Raw genomic sequence first — 13,136 nt, 5'->3', positions numbered from 1 at the left:
TTTTTTTGTCATCCCCCACTTTGGACAAGGGGGAGTTTTCAAGCCCCACCTGCCCCCATCGCCCCAACAGAGCGCTAATGCCAAGTTTTAACATTTTCAAATTTATTGAACATCAAGTTGTATACATTCGAACTCAATAACACAAAATAACATTAAGTTCAATAATAAATAAAATAACTGTGCAGCTGTGGTATAACTTGCATCAAGTTCAATAATAAATAAAATAACTTCCATCAAGTTCAATAATAAATAAAACAAAAGTGTTATAACTTGCATCAAGTTCAATAATAAATCAAAAAAAGTGTTATAACTTGCATCACGTTCAATAATACATCAAAAAAACTGTTATAACTTGCATCAAGTTCAATAATAAATCAAAAAAAGTGTTATAACTTGCATCACGTTCAATAATAAATCAAAAAAAGTGTTATAACTTGCATCAAGTTCAATAATAAATCAAATAAAAGTGTTATAACTTAAATCAAGTTCAATAATAAATCAAAAAAGTGTTATAACTTGCATCAAGTTCAGTAATAAATCAAAAAAGTGTTATAACTTGCATCAAGTTCAATAATAAATCAAAAAGTGTTATAACTTGCATCACGTTCAATAATAAATCAAAAAAAGTGTTATAACTTGCATCAAGTTCAATAATAAATCAAATAACTTGCATCAAGTTCAATAATAAATCAAAAAAGTGTTATAACTTGCATCAAGTTCAATAATAAATAAAACAAGTGTTATAACTTGCATCAAGTTCAATAAAAAAAAGTGTTATAACTTGCATCAAGTTCAATAATAAATCAAATAAAAGTGTTATAACTTGCATCAAGTTCAATAATAAATCAAATAACTTGCATCAAGTTCAATAATAAATCAAAAAAAGTGTTATAACTTGCATCAAGTTCAATAATAAATAAAACAAAAGTGTTATAACTTGGATCAAGTTCAATAATAAATCAAAAAAAGTGTTATAACTTGCATCAAGTTCAATAATAAATAAAAACAAGTGTTATAACTTGCATCAAGTTCAATAATAAATAAAACAAAAGTGTTATAACATGCATCAAGTTCAATAATAAATCAAAAAAAGTGTTATAACTTGCATCAAGTTCAATAATAAATCAAATAGCTTGCATCAAGTTCAATAATAAATACAATAAAAGTGCCACTTTGCAATCTTTGCAAAAAAAAAGGAGGAGCTATGCATTTGGCAAGACAGGGCAAGTGACAGCACTTTTCCCCGGGAGAGCCACCTTGCTTCACTGTGAAACAGCACGGCTGTATGATCAGCTCCCATTTCCTCACACAGTGCAGAGAACAGTCGCACTTTCAGTGGTCGTGTTTTGATCAAATTTACCGCGCTCACAACATGTTAAAACCTCATTGAGATCGGGGCTGAGCTGCCTTGACGCGAGTGCTTCCCGGTGAATGACACAGTGTGTGCCCGTCACATTTTTGTTTCTCTGCAGGCTCTGGCTCGACGACCTATGAGGTGCGAGTCACAAATGTATATATTTGTGTAATTGTGGTCCACACATTAGCCTGCTACCCATCCGCGCGAAAGTTTGTTCCGCTTAGCCCCGCCCCCATTAGTTACTGTTGCTATGTCTGTCAAACTTTCGCTCCTACCGAGAAATATAAAGCCTACAGTAAAAATAAGTACCGGTAATTTCCATTTATTTATATAGCGGATTTCACAGACAGAATCACAAAGTGATTTACAGTGTGTATAGAAAATGAAAGCATAGTAAAAAAAAAAATCTAAGAATATAATAATTAAAAAAAAAAAAGTAAAGTGAAATTTCCTCCCGTTCCTCGCGCCCCACCTGTCATGTTTCTATTCCCCACCAGTGGGGCGCGCCCCACACTTTGAGAAACGCTGGATTAACCAAAGAAATCAAACAAAGCACCAATATGATTCACTTTAAGAGACTGTTCAAACTACAAGTGTTCACAAAGTACAAAGAAGAAAATTATGATGAACATCTTGAACTTTTTTTTTTGAGACAATCATTGTTTATGTATTTAATATTTGTTTACTTACTTGTTATAGTATTTATTCACGGTTCTCTTACAAACAGAGGACAAGGAAATGGGATACAATTGCTATGATGTGAAAAGGGTTAGGATTAAATAAGCTCTGCTTCTTCCCACTCCTTTTCGGACGTGCTGTAATAAAACAACTGGAAATGTGTGACGCATTACATTGTATCGTATGCATGTTCGAAATAAACTGAAACTGAACTGAAATAATCTTCTTGTCGATGGCAGCAGGTAGCTCAGGGCCTTGTTAGTCACGCGATATCTTTATTGGATTCAGAATCACTAAGGTAGCAGTGACAAAGTCAAATCATATCTGAAAAAGGAAACATAAACACTGAACTGGGCTGCTAAAAATCCATTTATTTTTATCTCTTTATAAGGAAATGGCAGCGCAACATAAAGTCTGTTTCCATAAGGCCTTACACCAGATATCATGGCTATATCCACACAAACATGGATATTTAAGCCCTTTAAAGGGCCTTATTTTTTTTCTATATACTTTTTTTGAAAGAAAAAAAAAAAAAAAGTCAAGTTAAAGAAAACGAACAATAAACATCTCAATTTTCCCATCCATAGCCATAACATAAACATGTGTTTGGGCTGAAATATAATGCAGTATAAACAGGTCTTAAATGTTCAACTTACTTGCAGTTAAAAGACTCATTAGAGTCAGGATGTTGAGCCATTCCCTTCCAGCCATCGTGTGCATGCACATCTCTGACATGTCCATCTATTTAAGCTTCAATCCACCTGCTTTAAGGTGTGTGCCTGTCATCTCAGAAAGTGAATCACCCCCTTGAAGCTTTAGTTATTAAAAACACTTCCAAATAATTACTGGAAGCCAATTATGTGAATTCCCCAAGGCATACTGCACGTGTATTGTTCTATGCCAAAATCTATTTTATTTCTTCTTCTTCCGTAGCAAGTTTCGTCCTCCTATAACTTCCATATGTGTCATCTGATTCAAACTTCAAAATGTTTAGGCCATTCAGGACACGCAAACCTTTCCCAAAATTCCCGGTTTGATGATTATTATACGGTGCCGTTGAAATGGTGGTTTCTCCACACAAATCCGCGGAGCTGTTTTCAACCTGCCAACAATACATAAACAATATAAAAAGACAAACCACTTAATAATGACGACAACAGTTTTACATTTGAAGAATGCAATATAGTTCATTGCATTCTTTGCATGCAAAATAGTAATCAATGTTCATTTTGCCATCGTAACATGTTTCAGATGAAAACACATATATATATATAAAATTAATTCAAAATTAATTAATATTCTCTGAGAAAGTAAAAAAAACGATATTCTTAGTATCAAAAATAAAACAATAAGAACAGTTTTCATTATATCAAACACAAAAAGTGGATTAGGTTGTGCCTTTAATACGGCATTTCAACCAGTGGTGAGTCACCACTAATCAAAAACTGCGCATGCTCAGAAAAGCAGCGTCAGATTTACCGTCCGTCCAAGCACCCACTGGCAGAAATGTAGATCGGCGCCTATTAGAGATGCGCGGATAGGCAATTATTTCATCCGCAACCGCATCACAAAAGTCGTCAACCATCCGCCATCCACCCGAACTAACATTTAATCAAAACCGCACCCGCCCGCCATCCGCCACCCGCCCGTTGTTATATATCTAATATAAACGATGCAAGGAATTAGTGAGGTTATAAAGCTTTTGCCTGTTAAAGAAAGGAGACTGATCCAATGCAGCAGAGACATTCAATGCGTGCCACGCTGTCACGGCCCAGACGCACACCAATGCGCAATCATCTGGGAGCCGCGCTGAGCGCACCTCCAAGCGCGCTCGCGCCACTCAAACTGCTGCAGGCAGCTGCGTTCTATCTTGTTTTAACATCCTGTGGCACTCTTCTGGGATCACGGCGGACGAAACTGCTCATGCTCAGGGTGTTTGTGGAGATTCGGGGTTTTGCACAAATGTGATGCACCATGTTAGATGTCCCGGTTTTGTGACTGTCGTAGACATAAACAGCGTCGCAGCTCTTGCAAATCACGTAGCCAGCATTACTATCATCCTGATTTACAACCTCATAAAAACGAGTCCACGCTGAACTTTTCTGGCCTTTTTTTCCCCTGGTCTTTAGTATTCCCTTTTTTAGTTTGTCGCGTACCACGTTTGCTGCCGGCGTTGCCATCTCTTTTTTTCTTCTTCTTCTGTTGTGGCATATGCTGCAGGTGCCTGCTCGTTTTTTGTATGTGGGTAACAACATTTAACTATGTATATATATTTCCGAATTGGTTTAACTGCCACCCGCCTGAATCTGTTTAAAATCTAATTTTTTTTTATTTCAACCGCCCGACCCGACCCGCGGATAAAATCTTTTTTTTTTTCATTTCAACCGCCCGACCCGCGGATAATCCGCGGATAATCCGCGGATAATCCGCGGATAATCCGCGGACTCCGCGGTTGTGTCCGCAAACCGCGCATCTCTAGCGCCTATACTATAGAGTAGTGGTCCCCAACCTTTTTGTAGTTGCGGACCGGTCAACGCTTGAAAATTTGTCCCACAGACCGGGGGTGGCGGGGGTGGGGGGGGGGGTTTATGGTATTTTTTATTTTATTTTTATTTTTTTGTCGTAAAGAAATGCAATCATGTGTGCTTACGGACTGTATCCCTGCATACTGTATAGATCTATATTGATATATAATGTATATATTGTGTTTTTTATGTTGATTTAATTAAAAAAAAAAAAAAAAAAAAAAAAAAAAATATATATATATATATATATATATATATATATATATATATATATATATATATATACATATATATATATATATATATATATATATATTTATATATATATATATATATATATTTTTTTTATTTTTATTTATTTTTTTATTTATTTCTTGTGCGACCCGGTACCAATCGGTTGGGGACCACTGCTATAGAGACCATAGTGGGTGCAAGTGCAAGCTATCCAAGTAGCATGTGGTTGCATGACTTGAACAACCCGAATAACTTTGCACGACTACTTACGCGTGGTTCCTAAGAAAAAGACTAATTGACCACGACAGCTCGAAAAGCGTTGTTAGTTTTCAACACCTTTTGGCGGCATTTGATGACTTCGCGGGAGTGAGAGAGCACATCCTGGTTGTCATAATGAATAACATTTATTTTACTCACACAACTTTTGCGTTTACATTTGATAATAGATAAATAAATGATAATAAATGGGTTGTACTTGTATAGCGCTTTTCTACCTTCAAGGTACTCAAAGCGCTTTGACACTACTTCCACATTTACCCATTCACACACACATTCACACACTGATGGAGGGAGCTGCCATGCAAGGCGCTAACCAGCACCCATCAGGAGCAAGGGTGAAGTGTCTTGCTCAGGACACAACGGACATGACGAGGTTGGTACTAGGTGGGGATTGAACCAGGGACCCTCGGGTCGCGCACGGCCATTCTTCCACTGCGCCACGCCGTCCCGTGGATGACTTACCTCGCCTCAGGACGTCCCTCAATCGGATGCTTTCTCGACAGGTGCTGCAGCATCGAACTTGTGCTATTGTGGTATGCGAGCTCCACCTTGCAATGTTTGTATACAATTGCGTTTTCCTTCGATTTTAGTGTGAAGTGTTCCCACATCTTAGACAATGTTTGCTGCTTCGTAATGCCCTCGTTTTGCTATGGCTCTTGTCCACTGCTTTCTGCGGCGTCTGCCATTGCGTGTTTTGTCGGCGAAAAAGTTTTCTAAACTCAAGCGTATTTAAAACAGCGGTGTTCTGCAGTGCAGGGGGCGTATGATCTGTAATGTAAACACGCTGTGCAACACCTAAACCAGGGGTCGGGAACCTTTTTGGCTGAGAGAGCCATGAAAGCCAAATATTTTAAAATGTTTTTCCGTGAGAGCCATATTATATTTTTTAACACTGAATACAACTAAATGCGTGCATTTTTATGAAAGATCAACATGTTTAGAGTATGATAAGTCTCTTATTCTTTTTAATAACATTGTTATTCTGAAGATAACCAATAATAAATAAAATACTTCTTACCATTAATGCGACTTCTGGTGCTGCATGGTTTTAAAGCCCTCCACAGCACAGAGTCAGCGCTTCTAAAAGTTTTTAACGATATCCTCCTGTCAACTGATTCTGGTAAATATGTTGTCCTGGTGCTTTTAGATCTGTCTGCTGCGTTCGACACCGTCGACCACGCCACCTTAATCACTCGTCTTGAGAACTGTGTGGGCATTAAGGGCGCCGCCCTCAACTGGTTCCGGTCGTACCTAACCGACAGGAGTTTTTGTGTAAAAGTAGACAGTTTTATGTCGTCCACAGCTCCTTTACCACATGGGGTCCCCCAGGGCTCAATCCTTGCCCCAATTTTATTTGCGCTTTACCTTCTCCCCCTTGGTTCTATTTTTAGGAAGTACAGTATTGCATTTAATTTTTATGCCGATGATTGCCAGATTTATTTTCCCATGGCACAAAATAACACGGTTCAACATCTTATTGACTGCCTGCACGACATCAAAGTCTGGCTTTCAGCTAACTTCCTGAGCCTAAATGAAGATAAAACAGAAGTTATGTTGTTCGGTCCAAGTCGCTCTCCCTCCCCCAACGTTGACCTCGGCACTCTGACCCCGTATCTCAGCGACTGTGTCACAAACCTGGGGGTAAAGTTTGACTCAGATTTTAAATTCGAAAAACAAATCAGCAGCGTCGTTCAAAAAAGCTTTTATCAATTACGCCAAATAGCGAAAGTGAAACCGCTTCTATCAAGACATGATCTTGAGAAATTAATCCACGCTTTTATCTCGACTCGTCTTGATTATTGTAATGCCCTGTATGTTGGCATTAGCCAGGCCTCCCTCGCCCGCCTGCAGCTCGTGCAGAACTCTGCTGCTCGTCTGCTAACACAGACCCGCAGACGTGAGCACATCACCCCTATTTTAGCGTCCCTTCACTGGCTCCCTGTGCGTTACCTAATACATTTTAAACTCCTTTTATTTGTTTTTAAATGTCTAAACAACCTCGCGCCAACCTATCTCTCCGACCTCCTTCAGCCTTACTGCCCCACCCGATCCTTAAGATCAGCCGATCAGCTGCTGTTGACGGTCCCTGACACAAGGCTGAAGCTTAGAGGTGACAGAGCTTTCGCCGTTGCTGCTCCCAAGCTCTGGAACGACCTACCCCTGAGTGTTAGACAAGCCTCCTCTCTTCCTGTTTTTAAATCTCTCTTAAAAACATACTTTTATTCCATGGCTTTTAACACTGAGTGATATCCATCCTGCAATGGCGCCCCATAATACACATGCTGTGATCCTGTTTTTATGTTTTTATGTTTTTATTAATTCTATTTTAATTATTTATTTTTTATCGTGTTCTGTTTGTGTTGTGTTGTGTTTGCTCGGTACTCGTTTTATCTTTTAACCTGCTCATTGTACAGCACTTTGGCTACGCCTGTGGTAAATTTTAAATGTGCTCTATAAATAAAGTTGATTTGATTTGATTTGATTTGCTGATGGCTTTGTAGTCTGGTTGATACGTGGTTATTTCTAACACTGTGATTACCAGAGTAATTATTCATTACTTATCATGTTAAGCAAATTTCAGCTAAGATTTATCTGAGAGCTAGATGCAGTCATTAAAAGAGCCACATCTGGCTCTAGAGCCATAGGTTCCCTACCTCTGACCTAAACAGTCAGTGCGAAACGTCAGCTTTAAGCCATGTCCACACGAATACGGAGAGTTTCAAAAACACATACTTGGGGTTAAAACAATCTCCATCCACACAAGCGTAGTTTCAAAACTGTCTATGTCTAAACACAAACGCATACTCCTGCTGCCATGCACATTTTGTCCAATCAGAAGCCTGAAAAAAGCAGCAATATCTGACTTGGTGGCATGACACTTCCTATTATGTTTATTTTGATCGACTTTAGATGTACAATGACCAGGGGCGCCGCTAGGGATTTTGGGCCCCATGAAAAGAATCTTTACAGGGTCCCCAACACAGTGTCATTATTTTTTCTGTATTATAATTTCATCATCATTAGGGGCCTCTCTGGGCCCCCCTCCATCATGGGCCCCTAGAATCCGTCTCCTTTACCCTCCCTTTTCGGCGCCCCTGACAATGACATGTACATTATCTTTAAAACCTGACTGCACGTACACACAAAATCCTGGAAACATTTTTAAGAGCGAATTCATGCCTGTGCTGCTGAAACCCAACACCCATAGGATTATAACCTGTTCAGCAACATGGCGATGTATTACATGTACAGGGAAGTGTACATTATGATGCATTACATGTGCAGTGAAGTGTACCTTATTTCTAAAATCAGCGCGCACTAACGAAACCCTTTTGCAGGTTTAAGTCCCTATCAATCAATCAATGCTTACTTATATAGCCCTAAATCACGAGTGTCTCAAAGGGCTGCACAAGCCACAACGACATCCTCGGCTCAGATCCCACATCAGGGCAAGAAAAAACTCAACCCAATGGGATGACAATGAGAAACCTTGGAGGGGACCCAAGGGGACGAATCTGTGTCCCCCCCTCTCCACGAAGGAGAGGAGAATATAAAGTGCACGGACGTAGGTGTACCGCGGCAAAACTCTCGTGGAATTATAAAGCATTTAATCATTCATATACCGTATTTTGCGGACTATAAGTTGCAGTTTTTTTCATAGTTTGGCCGGGCTCCAGTGCGACTTACCGTATTTTTCGGACTATAAGTCGCAGTTTTTTTCATAGTTTGGCCGGGGGTGCGACTTATACTCAGGAGCGACTTATGTGTGAAATTATTAACACATTACTGTAAAATATCAAATAATATTATTTAGCTCATTCACGTAAGAGACTAGACGTATAAGATTTCATGGGATTTAGTGATTAGGATTGACAGATTGTTTGGTAAACGTATAGCATGTTCTATATGTTATAGTTATTTGAATGACTCTTACCATAATATGTTACGTTAACATACCAGTTGGTTATTTATGCCTCATATAACGTACACTTATTCAGCCTGTTGTTCACTATTCTTTATTTATTTTAAATTGCCTTTCAAGTGTCTATTCTTGGTGTTGGGTTTTAGCAAATACATTTCCCCAAAAATGTTTTATTCCTTCTTTATTATGCATTTTCCAGCAGGTGCGACTTATACTCCAAAAAAACCGGTATATATGTTTTTTTCCTTTTTTATTATGCATTTTCGGCAGGTGCGACTTATACTCCGGTGCGACATATACTCCGAAAATTACGGTATGTGTAATGAAGTGTATATTGTCTTTAACATCAGTACACACTACATGAGGACGCTATTTAGCATGTTCCTGCCCGGCTCCATCTACAAAATTGGAAGCAAGACACGTAAGTTAACTTCATGATTTGTCGTTAAACAAAGACTAAAAACATAAGCTAGTGTTGCACCTTTCTTATGACACAGAGCAAAAAGTATTGCTTGTCAAAGTTGGCCCATCAAGTGGAGGTTCCACAGCCATCAAATCCAAACTAGCTGACTGTCATTTGCGCCGGCGAGAGTGCCACAAAGTGAAGCGTGAAGTGAATTCTATTTATATAGCGCTTTTTCTCTAGTGACTCAAAGGGCTTTACATAGTGAAACCCAATAACTAAGTTACATTTAAACCAAAGCCCATTTTGATGTGTTTTTTTTGTAATGTTGAGTGAAAATAGTTGCATGTTTACGTTCAAACATACATTAAGTACTCTTATAATTAGAGATGTCTGACCGATAAATTCATTTTTTAAATTATCGGTATCGTTTTTTTTTTATTTATTTTTTTATTAAATCAACATAAAAAACACAAGATACACTTACAATTAATGCACCAACCTGAAAAACCTTCCTCCCCCATTTACACTCATTCACACTCATTCACACTCATTCACACTCATTCACACAAAAGGATTGTTTCTTTCTGTTATTAATATTCTGGTTCCTACATTATATATCAATATATATCAATACAGTCTGCAAGGGATACAGTCCGTAAGCACACATGATTGTGCGTGCTGCTGGTCCACTAATAGTACTAACCTTTAACAGTTAATTTGACTAATTTTCATTAATTACTACCGTATTTTTCGGAGTATAAGTCGTACCGGAGTATAAGTCGCACCTGCCGAAAATGCATAATAAAGAAGGAAAAAAACATGTATAAGTCGCACTGGAGCCCGGCCAAACTATGAAAAAAACTGCGACTTATAGTCATAAAAATACGGTAGTTTCAATGTAACTGTTTTTATATTGTTTTACTTTATTTTTTATTCAAGAAAATGTTTTTAATTTATTTATCTTATTTTATTTTATTAATCTTTTTTAAAAGTGCCTTATCTTCACCACACCTGGTTGTCCAAATTAGGCATAATAATGTGTTAATTCCACGACTGTATACATCAGTTGATATCGGTATCTGTAATTAAAGAGTTGGACAATATCGGAATATCGGATATCGGCAATAAGCCATTATCGGACATCCCTACTTATAATGTGTTTAAAGGCTGCAAGGCAGTGTTGTTGAGCTTGGAAATGAAAGCGCACAACCGCGACATCATCACAAGTCTACGTTTGTGCCGTGTACACGCATATGCTAAGGGGAGAGTTTTGGAACTCTACACTTTGGCCAGCGTTTGTAAAAGTCTGCGTTTTTAAAGACAAAAGTATGCGTCTGCGTGTGGACAGTAGGTCTAAACCAGTGGTTCTTAACCTGGGTTTGATCGAACCCTAGGGGTTCGGTGAGTCGGCCTCAGGGGTTCGGCGGACCCTCCACCGCGGATGTCGAGACACACCTGACTCATTGTGTAAATTGTTGTGAGTTTATGCACTGTGTTGGTTTTGTTCTTTGAACAAGGTGATGTTCATGCATGGTTCATTTTGTGCACCGGTAAAATAAACATATACAACTTTGTCTTGAATTTGAAAAAAAAAAAGATATATATTTTTTACCGAAGAAGGGTTCGGTGAATGCGCATATGAAACTGGTGGGGTTCGGTACCTCCAACAAGGTTAAGAACCACTGGTCTAAACGCAGAGATACGTATGCCTTTATTAAGTATCTGTGTTCGTGTGGACATGGCCTTAACGAGGCAAAATGCCGTAAAAAAAAAACTTAACGACGCCTCGAGGCAGCAGAAATTCCTCGAATATATTTTTGTAATCGAATTACTCGAGTTACTCCAGTAATCATTTCAGCTCAAGATGTGTCCATTGACAAATGTTAGCCATATATTCAATTTGTTCACACACCTTATTGAATCTCATCGAATCGTTCATACACTGTATCAAATCTTATCAAATCGTTCTGTTTTTAAAATATATCCTTTTTGAATCGCATCGTAACCCATGTATCTAGATGCGTATCGAATCATTATCGGTTATCGAATCAGGAGTTTAGTTAGGGACTTGCTTTCTCCCCCTCCTCCTCACCATATGTTTGACCTTTTCACTACCTTACTACCTTTTTATGGAGCGTGTTCGGCGAGGGACTCCCACAGACCTCGACTCCATCCCACCTCGCCACGTGTTCGTTTTGAATCAGAGGGAGAATAAAGCTTGTCAGACACTTATTTCACTGTTCAATCAGTTACATTTATATCTATCAACAGAAAATACTTCCAGAGATCTCAGGACACGTCACCTCACTTGTTGGATCACGTAGAGGCCAGCGTGACTTCAGTCAAAATCAATAGCTTTCTATGCTAAAAAGAGGGGAAGTTACATAAAGGGGTGTGCATGTACCCTTCACTTGGTTTCTCATTTTGGTCTGCCTTATATAAACGTTACAGTTCTTATGGTTGCAAGGTGTGAAACAAGATTTAGGGGAAACAGTCCCTTTGCTATGAGGTATTGGCCCTATGCACATTCCCCTTACGCCTTGTTATGTTCTTGTTGAACAGATCAGAATGTCACTCACTTGACTTAAAGGCAGTTTTGTACATTCTGTTCAACCACACTTCCGCATAAGTCAACAGGTCATGGAATTCATTACATGCACAATACTTTTTCACACTAATCATTTTCATACTTGCCAACCCTCCCGGATTTTCCGAGAGACTCCCAAAATTCAGTGCCTCTCCCGTAAACCTCCCGGGACAAATTTTCTCCCGGAAATCTCCCGAAATTCAGGCGGAGCTGGAGGCCACGCCCCCTCCAGGTTTATTGTTAGGCAATTTCATTAACGTCCTCCCAGCGCGGCAACAACACACAACAACAGCAGTCACGTTTTCGTCTACCGTAAAGCAGTTCGTCTGCCGTAAACAGCAATGTTGTGACACTCTTAAACAGGACAATACTGCCATCTACTGTACATGTATATGTGACAACAACATCTATGGCTATAGAGCTATAGAGCGTTTTCTATTCGGGCTCCAGTACTATGGAATGCCCTCCCGTTAACAGTTAGAGATGCTACCTCAGTAGAAGCATTTAAGTCCCATCTTAAAACTCATTTGTATACTCTAGCCTTTAAATAGCCCCCCTTTTTTAGATCAGTTGATCGGCCGTTTCTTTTCTTTTCTCCTCTGCTCCCCCCTATCCCTTGTGGAGGGGGAGACCCACAGGTCCGGTGGCCAGGGACCCGGGGTGGACCGCTCGCCTGTGTATCGGTTGGGAACATCTCTGCGCTGCTGACCCGTCTCCGCTCGGGATGGTTTCCTGCTGACCCCACTGTGGACTGGACTCTTACTGTTATGTTGGATCCACTATGGACTGTACTCTCACAATATTATGTTAGACCCACTCGACATCCATTGCATTCGGTCTCCCCTAGAGGGGGGGGTTACCCACATATGCGGTTATCTCCAAGGTTTCTCATAGTCATTCACATCAACGTCCCACTGGGGTGAGTTTTTCCTTGCCTTTATGTGGGCTCTGTACCGAGGATGTCGTTGTGGCTTGTGCAGCCCTTTGAGACACTTGTGATTTAGGGCTATATAAATAAACATTGATTGATTGATTGATAGAGAGTGCAGTGCACAACTGTGCACACAACAAGGAGACGAAGCAGAAGAACGAGGAAGATACAGCCATGGCGACGCCGACGACGAGTAAGATGAAAAAATACGCTTGTA

General features: G+C 39.5%; 1 protein-coding gene across 1 annotated transcript in view; it reads right to left on the bottom strand.

The window, feature by feature from the left end:
* The window catches only part of LOC133611034 (uncharacterized), a 37,860-nt gene that overhangs the window by 22,830 nt on the left and 1,894 nt on the right, over positions 1-13,136 (bottom strand).

Source organism: Nerophis lumbriciformis, linkage group LG11, assembly GCF_033978685.3.
Source record: "Nerophis lumbriciformis linkage group LG11, RoL_Nlum_v2.1, whole genome shotgun sequence".
NCBI lineage: Eukaryota > Metazoa > Chordata > Actinopteri > Syngnathiformes > Syngnathidae > Nerophis > Nerophis lumbriciformis.
This window is presented reverse-complemented; position numbering and strand designations above follow the sequence as displayed.